This window comes from Zingiber officinale, chromosome 6B (assembly GCF_018446385.1).
Source record: "Zingiber officinale cultivar Zhangliang chromosome 6B, Zo_v1.1, whole genome shotgun sequence".
Classification (NCBI taxonomy): Eukaryota; Viridiplantae; Streptophyta; class Magnoliopsida; order Zingiberales; family Zingiberaceae; genus Zingiber; species Zingiber officinale.
Window position 1 is genome coordinate 46,670,052 of NC_055996.1, and position 21,074 is coordinate 46,691,125.

Sequence of the window (21,074 nt, forward strand, 5' to 3'; positions counted from 1 at the left end):
GGATACTTTATAAGCATCTACCATGGATGCCCACAAAGTATTTCTTGGAAAGACATTAAGTGCATACTTGATATTGTTGTGGTTTTCCATTTTCTACCCGATTGTGTGGAGACTGTTGAGTAGATCTTGGATTAGGGCATGTAGTTGACTTGCCGATTCACCATTCTACATTTTGATATTATACAACTTATTAAGAATTAAATCTCTCTTACTTACCTTAGTGTCAGAGATGTCCTCGTGCAGCTCGATTAGTTTTTACCATAACTCCTTGGCGCTGTTGAAGGGGCCGACCCAGTTCAATTCTTCCTTAGTTAATCCACATTGGAGGGTCTGGGTTTCTTTAGCGTCAACCTCGATCTTCTTCATTAGACTTGAGTCCCAATTTTTGCACAATATTAGTTTTTCCATGTCACGCCCCAGAGGAGTCCCAGCCAGAGGAAAAATCTGGCAGCATCTCCCCTGTACACGTGACAATCTGAAATATTTATACAACCACATGTATACATCAGTCACACACGGTTGGAAAATATACACAACCACGCAGTTATATATTAAACAACCCACACGACTGTACTAAAAACATAACTATGTCATTATATATACTAAACAACCCACACGGCTGTACTAAAAACAAAACACAGTGGAAAAAGATAGAAAACCATTACAAACCAAAAACAAGACTGCTAGCTGACTAGGCTTACACAACACAATAATCAAACAAAAATACCACATAACAACACTCCGAAATCAAAACCTAAATTTACATTGCTAAGTAAACCAAAAATATAGACCAAATAAAGTGCAAATGAAAACTAGAAATAGGTCTTTGGATGTGACGTGAGAATCGGCAGATAGGATACTCCAAGCGACACCAAAAATCTACCTGCTACCTGAAATAGAAATAGCTCAACGGTGTGAGTTTAAAGAACTCAGCGGATATCAAGCTGACATGCCTAATAAGATATAACTATCAGTAATAATCATGAAGTACAGTCTTCTGATCAATAATAAGAAATGCAAACTAAAAAGATAATAGAAGAACTGTACTCACCAAGACCTCCTATCCAGATGCAAGGGTCGCCAAACTAGATATATGATATCTCCTGTATGCATGTCAATCATATGCAACCACTAAAATGCAGCAAACAAAGTACAACAATCACAAACAATAAATGCAATCAATGCATATGATGCAAAAATGACATGTGTCACCCCCGACGACTGTCAGCCATCTCACGCGGATGGTGAGACCGAGTGGGTAGGGCTATGACAACTATGCACTCTACCATCATTTCTTCTGAGTGACCGAGTGGATAGGATGCTGTCGGAGTACACCTATCCTCCTACCCCAAACAGAGTGGGGGAGCGCAATGCTCTCATCTCCCTGAGACGGTTCAGAGGAAGGATCCCTGTCGTGTTACCATGTTGCATTACGTTACCCATGAGTGGACCGGTGGAGCACTGGCAGAGCAACTGCACACACCCTACCTGATATACCACTAACCCATGAATGGTTGTGTGTGCAGATCATGTAACTGGCGATGTGCTTGACAATAACGGAGTTGACAATCGCACAGCATGCAATCATGCAAGATGATGCATGACACTAAGAATGTAAATCCTAACCATAATCACCTCCACATAATATGTACCTAACAAGAAAATAAATCATACCACGACCTAGGTATCACAGATCTAAGTACACATGCCAGATAATAAAATCCAAAAAAAACTAGTCCTATACTCGGTGAAGCCTAGTATGTCACTTCCTCTAGGAACTAAGGTACACATGACAATAATCAAGAGATATAAACATGGATACATAATAGGCAACAAATGGAACATACTATAGGTATCAAATAGTGGCATACCAAGGGCAAATCTAAGCATGAGCATTGCTACTAGCTATAAATTACTATGCATATCAAAGTGACGATATCATAAAAGATAAGTCAAGAGATACCCGCCTCAAAAAGAATATCGTATCCAGAAATCTTATGTCGAGATGCTCGTCTCGAGTCAACGTCCTGTATGTAGTATACACAGTATAGCTAAGCGTCATTATAAACACAATAGCTAAACAAAATCCTATTTCGATTAGGAAGCTAGGGTTCAATTCCATTTGATAAACTTATCCTTCCTTCATAGTTAATATCCTTAAACTAATCAACTAGAGATGTCAACTTATAAATGAATCTCTAACCCATAATAAATTGATTAAGCAATCCTAACTATTTCACCTTCCAATTAGGGTTTGCTTCAAACATAATCAATCCAAAACTCACTTAAATCAGTACGCTCTTCCGTTGACTTGCGGCCAGAGTAATAGTTGTCGAAATTTGTGGCTAGAACTGGGTAAGGTTGCTGTCTTCCCAAACAAACACTCCAAATCAGCACTAAGTCAAGATCTAACCTTCAAATCATATGTTAGGCTAATAAACTACCTCAATATCTCAAAATTGCAAGATAAAATCAAATCGAAGCCAAACATTTCTTACCCAACCCAAAGCTTCTGTTGACGCTCAACTGATTGGAAAACAAATAAATCGGCGTGGAACGACACCTCGAGTAGGTGGCTGAAGTTCGTCGACGATGGCAGCAATGTCTGATGGCCAGCAATGTGGAGGGCGGATCAGGCAGCAATTGGTTGGAGAATGAAGATCAGTGCACCGGCGACATCGATCAAAATCTAGGGCACTGCTAGGTGGCCGAAAGGAAGATGACTCAGAGACGTGAAAGCAGAAGCTTGGTCGGTTGTGGCACGAGCATCATCGGCCAATCGCAAGGAAGAGGCGGAAGATCGGGTGCGAACAGTGGCATGGTCAGCGTCGAGCGGTGGAGTCGGAGAGGGGAAATTGGGGCAGAGGCTCTAGGGCAGAAAAGGGAAGAGGAGAAGGTGGTCGGCGCTCGCGAGAGGGGAGGAGAGAAATCGACATTTAGGGCACGGGTGAGAATGAAGGGAAAGAGGAAAAGAAAAGGAAAAATTCAACTTTTCCTCGTTACAATGAGGTAGCTTAAACAGACTTTCCCTTAACCCCAATATTTATCCCCATAACCTCCATCATACGACCTCCGAAAAATTCTCAGAAAATTTTTAAAAATTCTATTAAGGTTATTCCTCTATTTGACCTTATTATTTAATTAATATTTATTGGCATATTTTATAGTCTCCCCCACTAATAAAATTTGATCCCCAAATTTCATTATTTACCATCAGTAAGTACTAGCAATAGACAACCAGTATAAATGCTAAACGAAAACCTAACTCACAAGCCTCAAGTAACCAAATGGAGGTATCGAGCTCGGATCGTATCCTCGAGCTCCCAGGTATTCTCCTCGTCAGTATGATACTGCCATTCGAATTTGACCAGCTAAATAATCTTGTTCCGTAGTTGACGCTCTTTGCGGTCAAGAATCCGTACCGGAATCTCCTTGTAGATAACGTCAGGTTGAATGGGAACTGATACATCTGACAAAACATGTGTTGGATTGGATACGTATTTTCTCAGCATAGACACATGAAATACATTGTGAACGCTTGCCAGAGATGGTGGTAGCGCTAGACGGTAGGCTACCACTCCAATCCTCTCCCAGATCTGGAAAGGCCCAATGTATCGTGGAGCTAGCTTACCTCGAAGACCAAATCTTTTCGCCCCTTTTGTGGGTGAGACTCTCAGAATTACCTGGCATCAGTGGAGAACTCCAGGGGTCTCCGTCTCCGATCAACATAACTCTTCTGGCGGTCCTGCACCTCTAACATTCTCCGTCTAATAGTGCGGACCAACTTTGCCCCCTGCCGAGCTCTATGAGGTCCTAGTAGCTAGGCCTCCCCAACCTCCTCCCAAAGGGTGGGTGTCTGATAAAAACTACCATACAAAGCTTCAAACGATGTCATCTGAATGATCGATTGATAGCTGTTGTTGTAGAGGAACACCATAATGGCAGGTGATCCTCGCAGCTACCTCCGAAATCCTTAACGCAAGACCTCAACAAGTCCTCTATAGTCTGGATGGTCTTCTTTGATTGTCCGTCTATCTGCGGATGGAATGTCATACTAAAATGAAGCTACGTGTCCAAATCATGTTGCAAACTTTGCCAGAACTGGGGGTCTCTATCAAATATAACGCTCAAAGGAACACCATGCTATCTGATGACCTCCCGACCATACAGCTCTGCCAATTAATCTAGAGAATCAGTCTTCTGAATCACTAAGTAGTGTGCGGATTTGGTTAACTGTGTTAGGATCCTTCGTACGGCTAGAGAGGGGGGAGGTGTGAATAGCCGCCCCAAATCGCTCGTTTCTTCCTACAATTCGTTAGCGCAGCGGAAAAATAAACTAGAAACGAAAGGAAGAATATCAAACCTTAACACAGCGATGTACGAGGTTCGGAGATGATGCTCCTACTCCTCGGCGTGTCCGTAAGGTGGACGAACCCAATCAATCCGTCGGTGGATGAGTCCCCGGAAAACCGGCTAATAAAAACTCTCCTTCTGGGTGGAGAAACCTCGCCACAGAAACTTCTTGCAACAGCAAGAAAAGAGTACAAGGAAAACAAGAAATAAAATACAATACAAATGTAAACTTTCTTGCCTTCTCTTCGATCGAAGAAGCGGTACCGCCAAGCGCCACAACAAAGAAAGTGACCCAGGAAGCTCACGCAAGCTTCAGAGCAACCAACAAATCTCAATGAAGCTTAGCAAGACCAAGAAGAAGAAGGAAGAAGTAGTTTCAGAGAGAGTCTCACCAAGTCCTGTAGCCTTTATACCTGCGAAGAAGAAGAGCAGAGAACTAGTCGTTGCTACGCAACGGCAGGTGGACCGATCAGTCAAGCTCGATCGGTCCAGATCTCTCCGATCGGCCTTGAGGACCGATCAGACTGCGCCGATCGGCCCCGCATCGATCAGATTGCGGACCGCGCGCCGCATCAGCGTGGGGCGCAGCTTCAGCCGGAGACGCCCACCTTCCTCGAAGGTCACGTCCTGTCCCAGGACCGATCAGTACGGATCGTCCTCCTTTTCTCTTTGCCTTCTGTTCGCTTTCTGATCGGTCTGCAGGCCGATCAGAAGAACCTCGATAAGCCATCGATCGTTATCCGATCGGTCACCGGACCGATCGGATACCCAACGTATCGCTGGATCGATCCACCGATCGATCCAGAGCTTGGGTTTTGCCCAAACCAAGTTCCAAGTCTTCCAAACCAATATCCGGTCAACCTTGACCTATTGGTATCTCATGCTTAGCATCCGGTCACTTCGACTGCTAAGACTCCTACCAAGTGTCCGTCAACCTTCACCCACTTGGACTTTTTCTTCGTGTCAAGCATCCCGCCACCCTCGACCTACTGACCTTCTCAACACCGATGTCCGATCACCCTCGATCCATCTGGATTTTTCCTTCGGCTTCACTCACCGTGACTTTCACCTAGCTTCACCACTAGGGTTTTACCGGCTCACTCACAGGATTTAATCGCCCGCCACCACCGGGACTTTCCAACCGCCTGGCTTCACCATCGTGACTTTCTAACCGCCTGCTTCACTCACCAGACTTTCCCACCGCCTCGCTTCACTCACCGGACTTCCACTTTCACCTAGCTTCACTCACTAGGATTTTCACCGGGCTTCACTCACCAGGATTTTCCACACCGCCTAACATCCCAGTTAGGACTTTCCCAACGCCTAGCTTCACTCACTGGACTTTTCCCTGCCAAGCTCCCTCGCTTGACTTTTCCAAGCCAAGTCTCCATACTTGACTTTTGTGCCAAGCTCGCTTGGACTTTCCCGTGGCAAGTCTCCATACTTGGACTTTTCAGTCCAAGTCTTTGACCTAGGGTTGGACCAATAAACTCCCAACCATCTATTCTTGTCTCACATCAAGAATAAAACTCTCTCACGAGTGTCAAACATCAACATGCAACTCAACTAGGTCAACCTCGACCTAAGGTTGCACCGACAATCTTCCCAAGTCAAACATCAAAACACAACTCGAGTCAAGTCACCTCGAGCCGGGTCAACCAGGTCAACCTTGACCTAAGGTTGCACCAACAATCTCCCCCTTTTTGATGTTTGACAAAACCCATAATCAAGTTAGGTTAACCCGATAACCTAACTTAGGTTTTCCACTCATCTTCCAATGTCCAATGTTCTTTCCTTGAACATTCTCTGGACATTCTCCCTTAGGTTAACCCGATAACCCAACTTGGGTTCTCCAATAATTCTCTTTTGACACACATCAAAAGAATTCCAATGTTCTTCCTCAACATTCCTCGACATTCTTCCCTAGCTTAGGTTAATCCGATAACCTAACTTGGGTTCTCCAATAACTCCAATGAACACTCTCCCTTTCGACACACATCAAAAGAAAAGGAGGGTATCAAGGTCAAAGTTTCTTCCTAATGAAAGTCCCATACCTTTCATTGAACTTAATTTCCCTCGATACTAAACTCAACAACAACTTAGTGAAAATCCCATATCACTAATCCTCAAAAGTCTTAAGGAGTAAAACTCCCCTAAAAGTCAACTCCCTCGACAATTAGGTAAAACTCAAAGGTCAACTCCCCTTGACCATTGCACCAACAATGTCTTTGAGAGTTCCAAACCTTTAGAAATCCAAAACACCACTTCCATAACTGAAATTTCGACAACAAATGAAAAATCGAAATTAAGACGCCCGATCGGTCCCCGCATCGATCACCCCTTCACCGATCGCACTGCATCGAATCACCGGATCGGCCCGCATCGATCCACACTCGGATCGGTCCGCATCGATCAGATCTTCTCGGATCGGTCCCCTGACCGATCCAGCACTAATCGTTGCGATTTCTCCGGAGAGTTCGAAACTCACGTAAAATTACAGAAAATTCCAAAATTACGAAACTTTGAGGATACATTCCTCATATCATACACTATCAAGGAAAAATAGTTTTCTATGAATATAGTTTCCATTTTTCAATCTTGATACAAAGTTCAAAAACTTTGAAATAGTTCAAGTTTAACTCAACTTTGTATCACAATGTTCAATGATGAATGCTATCACTAGGAAAGCTTCATCAAGGTTTTTCAAATCAATTTTAAAATGCTTTTAAAACCATTTGAATTTAGGACCATAATCTTAGGGCTAGATGTACATGACTTGTACACAAGCTTTCCCTATGATCCTTAATTTCTTGAATTAGGGTCATCTAGGTACAAGGACTATGCACCTTGATCCTAACTCATGATCCTAATATCTCACACACATCTAAGGTGTATCAAACCACATTCAAGTCAATTTGATGTGAGATATGGATTAAGGTCAACTTAGGCTAAGTTCTCATGCATTTTCTAAACACCAATTTGATCTCAATATCAAATTATATGTTTGTCCTTAAATCAATTTCATTGATTATAATGCAAGAGATGATGACATGGCATATAATGATATCATAAGTAAAAACATGTGCCAATGTCATGATGTCATGGCATAAAGTTTGAAAACTTAAATAAAGCATGACATATAAACTAGCCTAAGCATTATCATGACATTTCAAATGATAATAACATGAATATGATGTCATGGCATGGCATATGGCAACCAATCATGGTAAGTTAGCACAAATAAAATACCTAAATTCCCTATCTAAGTATCCTTAGCCTTAGCTAACTTAAAATCTAACCCTAGATTGCCCATATATTCCTAAGAGAAAATCAAAATCCCAATTATGGTATTTCTCTAGGTTTTCTTAAATTGTGCCAAATAAGATTAAAATCGATATTTTTCAATATGGCACAATTTACTCTTCAAGGAGTAAATAACAATTCTTTTTCATTTTCAAAGGTTATCAAAACCTTGAAAATGCTCCTTGAGTGTCAATTTCCTCAAAGTTGGGTTAACTACCCTTCTAATTTGAGTTGACACTCTCTAACCCATCTATGGGATAGAGAAGATACTCCTAGGAACCCAATATCTATGTGAGCTCATTGGGTTCACTAAATATTCACTAGGGATGACTTCCCTAGCAACCCTCCTAATGACCCTCCTAGGCTTTGAAGCCTTGGTCATTTGGGACTCATCAAGATCAACTCTAGGGGTGACTCCCCTTGTGACCTTGGTGGTGGTCTTCCTAGCCCTAGGTTTTGTTCCATAATCGAATGGAACACTATGATAAGTGGGCTTGACCACTTGGGACTTAGGTTTGTGACCCAAACCTTTCTTGTCCTTGGACTTGGGTTTTTGACTCTTAAACCCTAGAGATGACTTCTCCATGTTTTTAAGAGCCTTTTCTAAATTATCAAGTCTTGACCTCAAGACTTGATTTTCCCTCTCTAATACCTCAAGTGTTAATTTGTCATTTTTCTTTGAGGTATTCCTAGGCATATGTCTAGATGATTTGGGATTTCTACCTAGATTTTCCTTAGCCTAAGATGAGTTAATTCTAGGGTTGGCTTTCCTAGTGTTATCCTTATCTAGGCTCACATGTTTGGCACCTAAGCTCATGTATCGATTTCTATAATTAACATGCTTATCATTCTTGACAATAGCAATAAGGCTACTAGCATGCATCCTACTAGAATTGCAAGAATGTGCCTTAGAGATTACCTTAGGGTTTGCCCTAGCTCCCCCTATACATGTGCTCGATCTCTTGTCCTTGTGAGATTGCCTCCCCCTCGGACATTGGCTCCGATAATGTCCCCTTCGCTTGCATTGGAAGCACACCACGTGCTCCTTGCCCTTGCGTGTTGGGACTCCGGCTTCCTTGACCTTTGGCGCCGGTGGAGTCTTTCTAACCCTCTTTGGACATTTACTCTTGTAATGTCCATACTCCCTACACTCAAAGCACATTATGTGTAATTTATTTGAAATTGAAATGCTTGAGTTACCTAGGGTTGAGGATGGATGAAGACTTTCTTCTTCATCCCTTCCGGAGGTAGAAGCTTCTTCCTCTTGCTCCATTCTTGAAGAAGAACTCTCCTCCTCTTCTTCCTTAGATGTTGAGTAGCCCTCAACTTCTAATTCCTCTCCTCCATGATGTGAGCTACTTGGCTCACTTGACTCCTCTTCATGGCTTGAAGTGGAGTTCCCCTCATGGAACTTAGCCAAGTTGTTCCACAACTCCTTGGCATTGTTGTATCCACCTATCCTACACAATATATCGTTAGGTAATGAGAATTCAAATATTTTCATTACCTCGTCGTTGATTGTGGATTGGTGGATTTGCTCCTTCGTCCACTTCTTCTTCTCAAGAGGTTTTCCTTCTTTATCCATCGGAGGAGTGAAACCTAATTGTACACAACTCCAATTTTCAATGTTAGTCATAAGGAAATACTTCATCCTTACCTTCCAATACGCGAAGTCGTCGCGATCGTAGAAGGGTGGAATGGTGATGTCTTCTCCGAGTTGATCCATCTCTAGCTTTGCTCCCACGGGTGTTGATCCGATGAAGAGCGACCTTGCTCCGATACCACTTGTTAGGATCCTTCATACGGCTAGAGAGGGATAGACGGCCCCTAAATCGCTCGCTTTCTACCTATTCACAGCGGAAAAATAAACTAGAAACGAAAGGAAGAATATCAAACCTTAACACGATGATGTACGAGGTTCGGAGATGATGCTCCTACTCCTCGCGTGTCCGTAAGGTGGACGAACTCAATCAATCCGTCGGTGGATGAGTCCCGAAAATCGGCTAATAAAACTCCTTCCGGGTGGAGAAACCTCACGAAACTTCTTGCAACAACAAGAAAAGAGTACAAGGAAAACAAGAAATAAAATACAATACAAATGTAAACTTTCTTGCCTTCTCTTCGATGGAAGAAGCAGCCGCTTCCAAGCGCCTACAACAGCAGGTGACCCAACAAGGAAGCTCACGAGAAAGACAAAGCTTAAGTTGCAGAGCAAAGAGCAAGAATGGAAGAAGGAAGAAGTAGTTTCAGAGAGTCTCACCAAGTCCCGAGCCCCTTTTATACCGCGAAGAAGAAGAGTAGAACTAGCTGCTGCTACTAACGCAGCAGGTGGACCGATCAGTCAAGCCCCGATCGGTCCAGATCTCTCGATCGGCCTTGGGGACCGATCAGACTGCGCTGATCGGCCCCGCATCGATCAAGACTTCACTGCAGAACTCGCCCAAGTTCTTCGATTCTCTCGATCGGCTGTCCGGACCGATCGAGGATGGATCGTCCACGCATCGATCCTCCTTTTCTTTCGCTTTTCTTTCGATCGGTCCGCACCGATCAAGAACCTCGAAGCCATCGATCGTTATCTCGACGGTCACCGCACCGATCGATACCAACAGATCGATCGATCCACCGATCGATCCGAGCTTGGGTTTTGCCCAAACCAAGTTCCAAGTCTTCCAAACCAATATACGGTCAACCTCGACCTATTGGTATCTCATGCTTAGCATCCGGTCACTCTCTTAGACTTCTTCACCAAGTGTCCGATCAACCTTTGACCCACTTGACTTTTCTCTTCGTGTCAAGTATCCGGTCACCCCTCGACCTACTGACTTCCACACCAGATGTCCGATCACCCTCGATCCATCTGGATTTTTCCTCGCGGCTTCACTCACCGGACTTTCACCTAGCTTCACTCACTAGGTTTTACCCGGCTTCACTCAACAGGATTTACGCCTGGCCACTCACCAGACTTTCCAACCGCCCGGCTTCACTCATCGTGACTTTCTAACCGCCTGGCTTCACTCACCAGACTTTCCCCCCGCCCCGGCTTCACTCACCAGGACTTTCACTTTCACCTAGCTTCACTCACTAGGATTTTCACCTGGCTTCACTCACCAGGACTTTCCACACTGCTTAACATCCCAGTTAGGACTTTCCCACTGCCTGGCTTCACTCACCAGGACTTTTCCTGTGCCAAGCTCCCTGCTTGGACTTTTCCAGTGCCAAGTCTCCATACTTGGACTTTTTGCGTGCCAAGCTCCCTGCTTGGACTTTCCCAGTGCCAAGTCTCCATACTTGGACTTTTCAGGTCAACCAGGTCAATCCTTGACCTAGGGTTGGACCAATAAACTCCCAACCATCTATTCTTGTCTCACATCAAGAATAGAACTCTCTCACGAGTGTCAAACATCAACATGCAACTCAACTAGGTCAACCTTGACCTAAGGTTGCACCGAAAATCTTCCCAAGTCAAACATCAAAATACAACTCGAGTCAAGTCACCTCGAGTCGGGTCAACCAGGTCAACCTTGACCTAAGGTTGCACCAACAAACTGGTCAACGATTATCCAAATCGTGTCATGGTCTCGTTGTGTCCTAGGTAATCCTACCACAAAATCCATAGTGATGTGCTCCCATTCCATTCTGGAATAGGAATCCTCTGAAGTAGTCCGACATGTCACTAGTGCTAAGCCTTCACCTATTGGCAGTCTCGACATCTCGCTACCAACCTTGCGATGCCTTTCTTCTTGCCGTTCCACCAATAAGAACACCTCAAATCGCGATACATACGGGTTCCACCTGGGTGGATAGCAAATTGAGAATGATGAGCCTCCTGAAGTAACTCCTCCATGACCGGGTGAGATTGAGACACGTATAATCTACCTCGGAAATAAGTAATACCCTTGTCATATTGGGTGAACTAGGTCTACTGCCCGGAAGTTATCTGGCTGTCAATGAACTGTAAGTGCTGATCACCAGTCTGGGCCTCTCGGATCCTCATCCTGATCGACAACTGAGCAACCATGGTTACAAGATTACCCTGCTTTTTCTGTCCCTACTGTAGGATCGAAAAGAATTTAGATATCTCCACAATAGCATGATATTGTCCACTTTGGGCCTAGATCCTCATGGCTTTGCTCTTGGGCTCTCCCCAAAAGGTCTCATGCCAATGGAGATATCTTTTCTCTTATAAACCCATGATCTTTCCCATGTGTTTTCAATATGGGACTATGTTTGCAACCTTGCAACCCCAACAATCCCCCCCTCAAACAAAGGACCATGGGCTTCCCACGTCCGATCCTCGACCCACCAGGTCTTCCTGCCCCTCGGTCTACCCAACCTACTAGGACTTCCTGCCCCTCGGTCTACTCGACCTACTAGGACTTCCTTGCCTAGACGCAACTAGGACTTCCTGCCCCTCGGTCCACCCGACCTACTAGGACTTCCTGCCTGGTGTCTGGTCCTCTTGATCCGAACATAGGAGCCCCCACTTTTTTTTGTTCGAGGTCAATATTGTACTCACATGGTTCAATCAGACCATAGCTCTTGTGCACAGTCGGCGGTTAAACCTTCTGGCAGTCCGGGCTCTGATACCAATTGTAGGATCGAAAAGAATTTAGATATCTCCACAATAGCATGATATTGTCCACTTTGGGCCTAGACCCTCATGCCTTTGCTCTTGGGCTCTCCCCAAAAGGCCTCATGCCAATGGAGATATCTTTTCTCTTATAAACCCATGATCTTTCCCATGTGTTTTCAATATGGGACTATGTTTGCAACCTTGCAACCCCAACACCTACTCCTCAAGGCCCAATTCGAAGAAACCCTATATCAAGTCCGTGCGTAAAAACCCAGTAGCAAGCTAAAGTCCCTTTGGACTTCCGGCTAAGTGCATCGACAACCACATTAGCTTTCCCTATGTGGTAGCTAATTGTACAGTCATAATCCTTCAGGGACTCCATTCATCTCCTCTGGCGGAGATTGAGTTCCTTCCGGGTGAATGGATATATGAGACTCTTATGATCAGTGAGAATCCCAAATGTAATACCCTACAGATGATGCCGCCAAATTTTCAAAGAAAAGATAATGGTGGTTAACCCTAAATTATGTATAGGATAGTTCTTCTCTTACTCCTTCCGCTAACGAGAAGCATAGGAGACTAACTTGTCGTGTTGCATCAAAACAGAGCCCCAAACCCTGTAGAGAAGCGTCGGTATAGAGTACGAACCCGTCCTCTCCAGAGGCAAAACCAGAACTAGTGTCGATACTGATCTCCGATTTAGTTCCTGGAAGCTAGTCTCGTCGGCTTTTGGCCATGTGAACTTCACGCCCTTCATGGTCAGGCGTGTCAGTGACATAGCAACGTGAGGAAAACCCTCAACGAACCTTCAGTAATGACTAGCTCGACAAAGGAAGTTGCGAGTCTCCTATATAGACTACGACAACTCTCAACTGGTAACAACCTCTATCGCCTGTGGATCCACGGTATACCCCTACTGGTGACCATGTGTCTCAACCATCTCGCAGAAGACAATCACAATACGCACTACTGAATTTCGTATATAAATGTTCCCGTCGAAACATCCTTAGAACTATGCAAAGATGGTGTACGTGATACACCTCGGATCGGGAATAGATCACCACGTCGTCAATAAAGATAACGGATACTAATCCAATATCCTAGGGATACCCAAATCATCGAGTCTATGATAACATCTAGGGCACTATAAGCCTAACTGATAAAACCAAGAACTTATAATGTTCGTACATCAGACATCCTCAACCATAAGATCCCTGACAATAAACGCCAAGGAATAGGTCATCAAATGTGAGAGTAACGCTCCATCATAAGAAAAACAACATATGTGGGAGCAACGCTCTACCACAAGTAATCCTTAATATGTGGGAGCAACACTCCATCACAAACGATCCATAATACGTGAGATCAATGCTCCACCACAATAATCTATAATATGTGGGAGCTACGCTCCACCACAAACAATCTATAAGTGATCAAGACATCTAACTATCTAGCTAGAGAATGCATGAGATCGCTCTACCACAGGTCACTATGGGCAGCCAATGGTATAACAACCTAGTAAACATATCAAATCCATTATCAACTCTCACAACATCATAGTGAGTCACTCACTAGTAGGAGAATTAGTTGACAAGGTATACAACCAAAGACATAATGGTAGTTACTCAACATAGGTAGAATCATCATGATACTACCAATAATACACCCGACTCACGTGCACACACAACACACACATGAGCACACACAACATAGGTATGATCAGCATGATACATCCAACAATACATACCGAACACGTGTGCATATATCAGCGTGGGTATAATCGACAATACTCCTCCAATAATACTCACCTAACATATATACACATACTCCAAGAGTATAATCAACGTAATACTTCCAATAAACATAATAGACATGAGTGCACACACAGAACTAATATAATCAACAGGATACCTCCCATAATACACCAAACACATGTACACATACCACGACACAGATTTAATCGACAAGATACCTCCAGTAATATACTAAACAGATGTGCGCATCCTACAACACAGATTAAATCGACAAGGCACCTCTAATAATTCAATTAGACATGTACACCTAAACACATAGGTATAATCCACAACAAACCTACAATAACCCTAACTGGACATGTATACACACACCACTTGCAAATGGACAGTTTAACATAGGACTCCTACAACACATACCAATCATATGTACACACAACCTAGATATGCATAATCAGCATATTTAACCCAATCAACCAGACAAAATCCTATGCTACCTACTCTCATGGGTTAGCGGTATACCTCAAAAATCAAGCATAAGTATCAAGCAGGAAAAATAATAATCATAGAAAATCCAAGGTATGGCAGCCTAATCATCCAGTAATAACTATGCTCTATGTTCAAACGAACAAATAGAGGCTAAGAAAGAAATACTCGCCATGGTTCAACATTGCACGTCTATGTTGTACCACTACAGAGACTATATCTAATGGTTCACTCAACCTCCTGACTAAGAGTCTACCTATCAAGAGTGTATTTCAAGAACTCTCATAGTCGTGACTGTAAATATCCTCTGTCAAACATCGACAAAAGGTCGAACACTCTCTGATCTAACATATAGACCTCAAGACCTTGGTAAATGTTCACGTGATCAAGGCCTTAAGCTACTTGATAGAGACAATATTAGTTGAGTCATCTAACCATTGTATTGTAGTACTTCATGCTACGGTTGCTCTACCTGAGGTTCGGTAACCTCTAGAGGCAAGCAATGCACACAAGATATAGAAACACTATAACTGAATAGCTAGTCAAAATATCTATCAATTGACACTCTACCCCTCGTAGATCATCATATGATATTTCCACTCGGAACAGTGGATCTCAAAGGTGTTAATCAACTAACACCTTGGTAACGATTATATCTTCTAAGTGTTAAGCAATTAGCTCTACACCTTCTTACATCAGTGGGGGTCACCTAGCCCAAATGTACCTTCTAAGTTATCTAACCAGGTACATACAGTCTAAGATTAAAGTCATCATGGAATAGGATACATCGATCCTCTAGAGACTGACCAAGATGACAATGACATATGGCTAATTCAGTCTTTTCCATGCCAATATAAGTCATGTACTCAAATGTGCTCAAGATATCTAACTAAGCACGAATAACCCAAAGATCAGAACCTCTAAAAATAGAGTATGATGATCCCCTACTGATCAGACCAACAAAATAAATCGGTCATCTACTTAACTAACCCAACAAGAATACATTAATCCTCCATAAAGCGACTAGGGTAAATCAATCCACGACTACCCAAGTCAACAAGTGTAAATCAATCTTTTACTGACCGATCTAACAAGAGTAAATTAATCATCTACTGACATAACTAATTAAAATAAATCGGTATTCTACTGGCTGAGTATCAAACAACATAAATATGCAGTTACTAACCACTACCCAGCTTATGATAGCAGGGACTGGTATATGCCTCTAACTCCTAACTAGTAGTAACAGATGATAAAACTACTGGTGGTATGATATGAAAAATTTCTGAGACTGTAATCCTTGATCTCCATTAGGGTCGACCATGATCAGTGGTTGACCTATCACATGTAATATATGCTACAATAACTAGACAGGTACTAGCAAAGAGTACTAACACATATCATAACTATCATAAACAACAATGCATATACTAACAGAAATGCATGATAACAATATACCAACATACCTCCTATAGCTTGGAGATGTCCTGCTGCTGCCTGGTCCTAAAACCCGAAAAAGTCATATCGAGAAAACCAAAACACGAAATCCAAAATACAGGAAATAAGACTCGTAAACCTATGGCTCTGAAACCAAATAAATTATCACACCCCAGAGGAGTCCCAGCCAAAGGAAAGATCCGGCAGCATCTCCCCTGTATATGTGACAATCTGAAACAGTTATACAACCACATGTATACAACTGTCACATACGGCTGGAAAATATACACAACCACATAGTTATATATTAAACAACCCACATGACTGTACTAAAAACACAACCACATAGTTATATATACTAAACAGCCCACACGGCTGTACTAAAAATAAAACACAACGAAAAATGATAGAAAATCATTAAAACCAAAAACAAGACTGCTAGTCGGCTAGGTTTACACAACACAACAATCAAACAAAAATACCACATAACAACACTTTGGAACCAAAACCTAAATTTACATTGCTAAATAAATAAAAAACATAGACCAAATAAAATACAAATGAAAACCAGAAACAGGTCTTCGGATGTGACGTAGGAACCGGCAGACAGGATACTCCAAGCGACTCCAAAAATCTACCTGCTACTTGAAATAGAAATAACTCAATGGTGTGAGTTCAAAGAACTCAGCGGATATCAAGCTGACATGCCTAATAAGATATACCTATCAATAATAATCATGGAGTACAGTCTTCTGATCAATAATAAGAAATGCAAACTAAAAATATAACAGAAGAACTGTACTCACCAAGACCTCTTATCCAAATGTAAGGGTCGTCAGACCAAATATATAATGTCTTCTGTATGCATGTCAATCATATGTAACCACCAAAATACAGCAAACAAAGTGCAACAATCACAAACAATAAATGAAATTAATGCATATGATACAAAAATGACATGTGTCACCCCTAACGCTAGTCAGCCATCTCACACGCGATGGTGAGACCGAGTGGGTAGGGCTATGACAACTGTGCACTCTACCATCACTGCTCTTGAGTGATCGAGTGGACAGGATGCTGTCGGAGTACACCTATCCTCCTACCCCAAATAGAGTGGGGGAGTGCAATGCTCTCATCTCCCTGAGACAGTCCAGAGGAGGGATCTCTGTTGTGCTACCACGCTGCGTCACGCTACCCATGAGTGGGCCAGCGGAGCATTGACAGAGCAACTGCACACACCCTGCCTGATGTACCACTAACCCATGAGTGGTTGTGTGTGCAGATCATGTAACTGGCGATGTGTTCAACAATAATGGAGTCGACAATCGCATAGCATGTAATCATGTAAGATGGTGCATGACACTAAAAATGTAAATCCTAACCATAATCACCTCCATATAATATGTACCAAACAGGAAAATAAATCATAACATAACCTAGGTATCACATATCTAAGAGCATCCACATCAGATACCCTATTCAAAAATTTTACCTTAAATTTTGGATAGGGTAGCTAAAAAATATTTACATCAGCTACCCTATCGATTCCCTAAATTATGCATTTATGAACAGTACTTCTCTAAATTTATGGAATGGATTCCATTCCCTAAACATTATAGAGGACAGAGAAGAAATAGGGAAGCTGATATATGATGTATTGAAAAATGGATATCCAAATTTAATAAAGTAACTTTTTTACCCTAAATTATACATTTTGGATAGGGAAACTGGTGTGGATGGTCTAAGTACACATGCCAGATAATAAAATTCAAAAAAAAAACTAGTCCTATACTCGATGAAGCCTAGTATGTCATTTCCTCTAGGAACTAAGGTACACATGGCAATAATCAAGAGATATAAACATGGATACATAATAGGCAACAAACAGAACATACTATAGGTATCAGATAGTGGCATACCAAAGGCAAATCTAAGCATGATCATTGCTACTAGCTATAAATTACTATGCATATCAAAGTGACAATATCATAAAAGATAAGTTAAGAGATACCTGCCTCAAAAAGAAGATCGTATCTAGAAATCCTACGTCGAGACGCCTGTCTCGAGTCAACGTCCTACATATAGTATACATAGTATAGCTAAGCTTCATTATAAACACAATAGCTAAACAAAATCCTATTTCGATTAGGAAGCTAGGGTTCAATTCCATTTGATAAACTTATCCTTCCTTCATAGTTAATATCCTTAAACTAATCAACTAGAGATGTCAACTTATAAATGAATCTCTAACCCATAATAAATTGATTAAGCAATCCTAACTATTTCACCTTCCAATTAGGGTTTGCTTCAAACTTAATCAATCCAAAACTCACTTAAATCAGTACGCTCTTCCGTTGACTTGCGGCCAGAGTAATAGTTGTCGAAATTTGTGGCTAGAACTGGGTAAGGTTGCTGTCTTCCCAAACAAACACTCCAAATCAGCACTAAGTCAAGATCTAACCTTCAAATCATATGTTAGGCTAATAAACTACCTCAATATCTCAAAATTGCAAGATAAAATCAAATCGAAGCCAAACATTTCTTACCCAACCCAAAGCTTCTGTTGACGCTCAACTGATTGGAAGGAAACTCGGCGTCAGCTCGGGGAAAAGACGACTGTGTAGATCGACAACGACTAACAGTGTCTGCGTTGATGTCTCATCGTCAGGGCGGATCCACAACGTCGGTTGGAGGGCAGATCAGGCAGCAATCGGTTGGAGAATGAAGATCAGTGCACCGACAACATCGATCAAAAACTAGGGCACTGGTAGGTGGCCGAAAGGAAGAGGACTTAGAGACATGAAAGTAGAAACTTGGTCGGCTGTGGCTCGAGTGTCATCGGCGTGATCGGAAGGAAGAGGCGGAAGATCGGGTGCGAACGGTGGCGTGGTCAGCGTCGAGCGGTGGAGTCGGAGAGGGGAAATTGGGGCAGAGGCTCTAGGGCAGAGACGGGAAGAGGAGATGGGGAAGAGGAGTAGGTGGTCGGCGCTCGCGAGAGGGGAGGAGAGAAATCGGTGTTTAGGGCACGGGTGAGAACGAAGGGAAAGAGGAAAAGAAAAAGAAAAGAAAAGGAAAAATTCAACTTTTCCTCATTAAAATGAGGTAGCTTAAACAGGCTTTTCCCTAATCCCAATATTTATCCTCGTAACCTGTACCATACGACCTCCGAAAAATTCCCAGAAATTTTTTAAAAATTCTGGAAAATTCTGTTAAGGTTATTCCTCTATTTAATCTTATTATTTAATTAATATTTATTGCCATATTTTACATTCCATCGCCATCGAGTGGAAGTGTGAAGTCGGTTTGGATGGTGATCCACATTTCGACTTGCGTTTTGAGGTGATACTCCATTCGGCTCTTCCAGTAGTTGAAATCCTTGTTGGAGAATAGTGGTGGTCGTTGCAGTGCTGTAGCCTTCTTGGTGGGTCATTTAGAAAAAGACTCTTGCAAAAGCAAAAAAGATGAAACTTGTTCCAAGACTTTTCAGAAAATAGAGAATAACACAGCAAAAATAGAAAATAAAATAAAACAAACGTTAACAAGTGTTGGTTTTACTTGGTTGGGAGTTTGTGACGACTCCTACTCCAAGGCCCGCGATCGTTGATCGCTTTCGTTGGGCAATTCATTATCAATCCAGAAATTCCAATTACAAGGATGAGTACAAAAAGTATAATTTGAATGCTTTACAATAATTATACTGATGACTTTTAGAATTCGGAGATTCTTGCTTTCTGTCATCAGAGTCGTGTTGCGGAGTTACAGGATCGCCCTTGAAGCAGCGCGCAAGAGAAGAATTGTAAGAATGAGTTATTGTTGATGCACTACTCAAAGAGGGCATTTATAAGCTGTTAAAGGTGCCTTCAACCTCCTTGAAGGCGCCTCTAGCTCGGATCTTATCCCCATAACTTCGGGCATCGATAACATCTGCTTTCCATGAATTTTATCTCTTTGAAGGCGCATTCAAGCTCATGGAAGGCGCCTTCCATCTCAGCTCCAAGGCACCTTCAGGCGCCTTCGTGCCTCTCCACGCGGGCTTTTTGCCAAGCCTTCCGAGGCGCCTCCAGCACCCTCGGAGGTGCCTTGAACATTTTTCATCTGAGCCTTTTATGCCCTTTTTGCTCTTGCAAGATACGTTAGTCTAAAATACCAAACATACCCTGTAAAAAAAAAGTTAGCACAATACATAATGATTAATAGAACTGTTTGACAATCTCTGGACTGTCCAATTCTGACTTTCGGATTTCCTAGAAACCCTAGGTCTAACCGACGCCTACTGTTCCCTCAACGGGGAACACATCCTCACCTACTCCTCTTAGGAGAAATTATCTTTTGCTATAATGATCCTCCAGACCGATTGGACTTTTGCTCAGCGTCCGAAACATCAGGACTTGATACTGAACGTTTGATCCCGACTCGTCCAGTCTTCCACCCGGTGTCCGCGCTCCCCGTGATTTTCACCTAGAATCCACGACCCTAGGATTTTACTAGACGTCTATGACCTGCTAAGATTTCACTTAGTCCCCTAGACCAGGACTTCATTGCCTAATCATAGCTAGGACCTTCCTTTGTCTAAGATCACTTAGGACTTTTCTACACACTTAGTTCAACTTGTTAGACAACAAGACGACTTAACTTTGAACCTTTGTTATAATCAAAACTTAGATTCGATCATCTGATGCTTTCTATACCAACAGGAATGTCTTTTGATGATTCTAATAAAAAGGGACACTATTTTTATTATTGTCCATCAGGATAAATTGGAAAGCACTTATAGCAGGTGGTCCATCAGCTTAGTGTTCTTAGATCAATCACTTATTAAAATAAAACCAGAGACTCGATCCTTAAATACTTGAAAAACTAAGAACATGTCTTCACTCTGCATCATTGCCCCGAGACTCATCATCATCATCATCATCATCATCGCCATCATCATCAAAAAATATATATTTTTTATTCCAACCATCGCCAATAATAATAGTCTTTATCTTACTAAGTGGTTATGGATCATCTGATTTAGTTTTTTTTATTATATCCTCATATATATTTAATTACATTTTATTCTATTTTATTATTATAAAATAAATCTATTTTTAATCTTTTATTCTCAATTAGAAGTAAATTACCTAAGTAGTTTATTCAATTTAATTAAGTTAATTTATTTGAGATAATAT

The 21,074-nt window shown here is 42.2% G+C and overlaps 1 long non-coding RNA gene across 2 annotated transcripts; it reads right to left on the reverse strand.

Annotated features, from left to right (window-relative positions):
• Positions 1-365: 365 nt before the first annotated feature.
• Positions 366-18,943, reverse strand: LOC121992399. Of its 2 annotated transcripts, XR_006114880.1 has the most exons (4): positions 18,450-18,943; positions 18,237-18,359; positions 17,915-17,978; positions 366-890 (listed from the first exon to the last, which is right to left on the reverse strand). It is a non-coding gene; the product is annotated as an uncharacterized LOC121992399 (long non-coding RNA). The 2 variants fall into 2 exon arrangements; XR_006114881.1 differs by lacking the exon at positions 18,450-18,943 and having other exon boundaries at positions 18,237-18,443.
• Between the last annotated feature and the right edge of the window lie 2,131 nt (positions 18,944-21,074).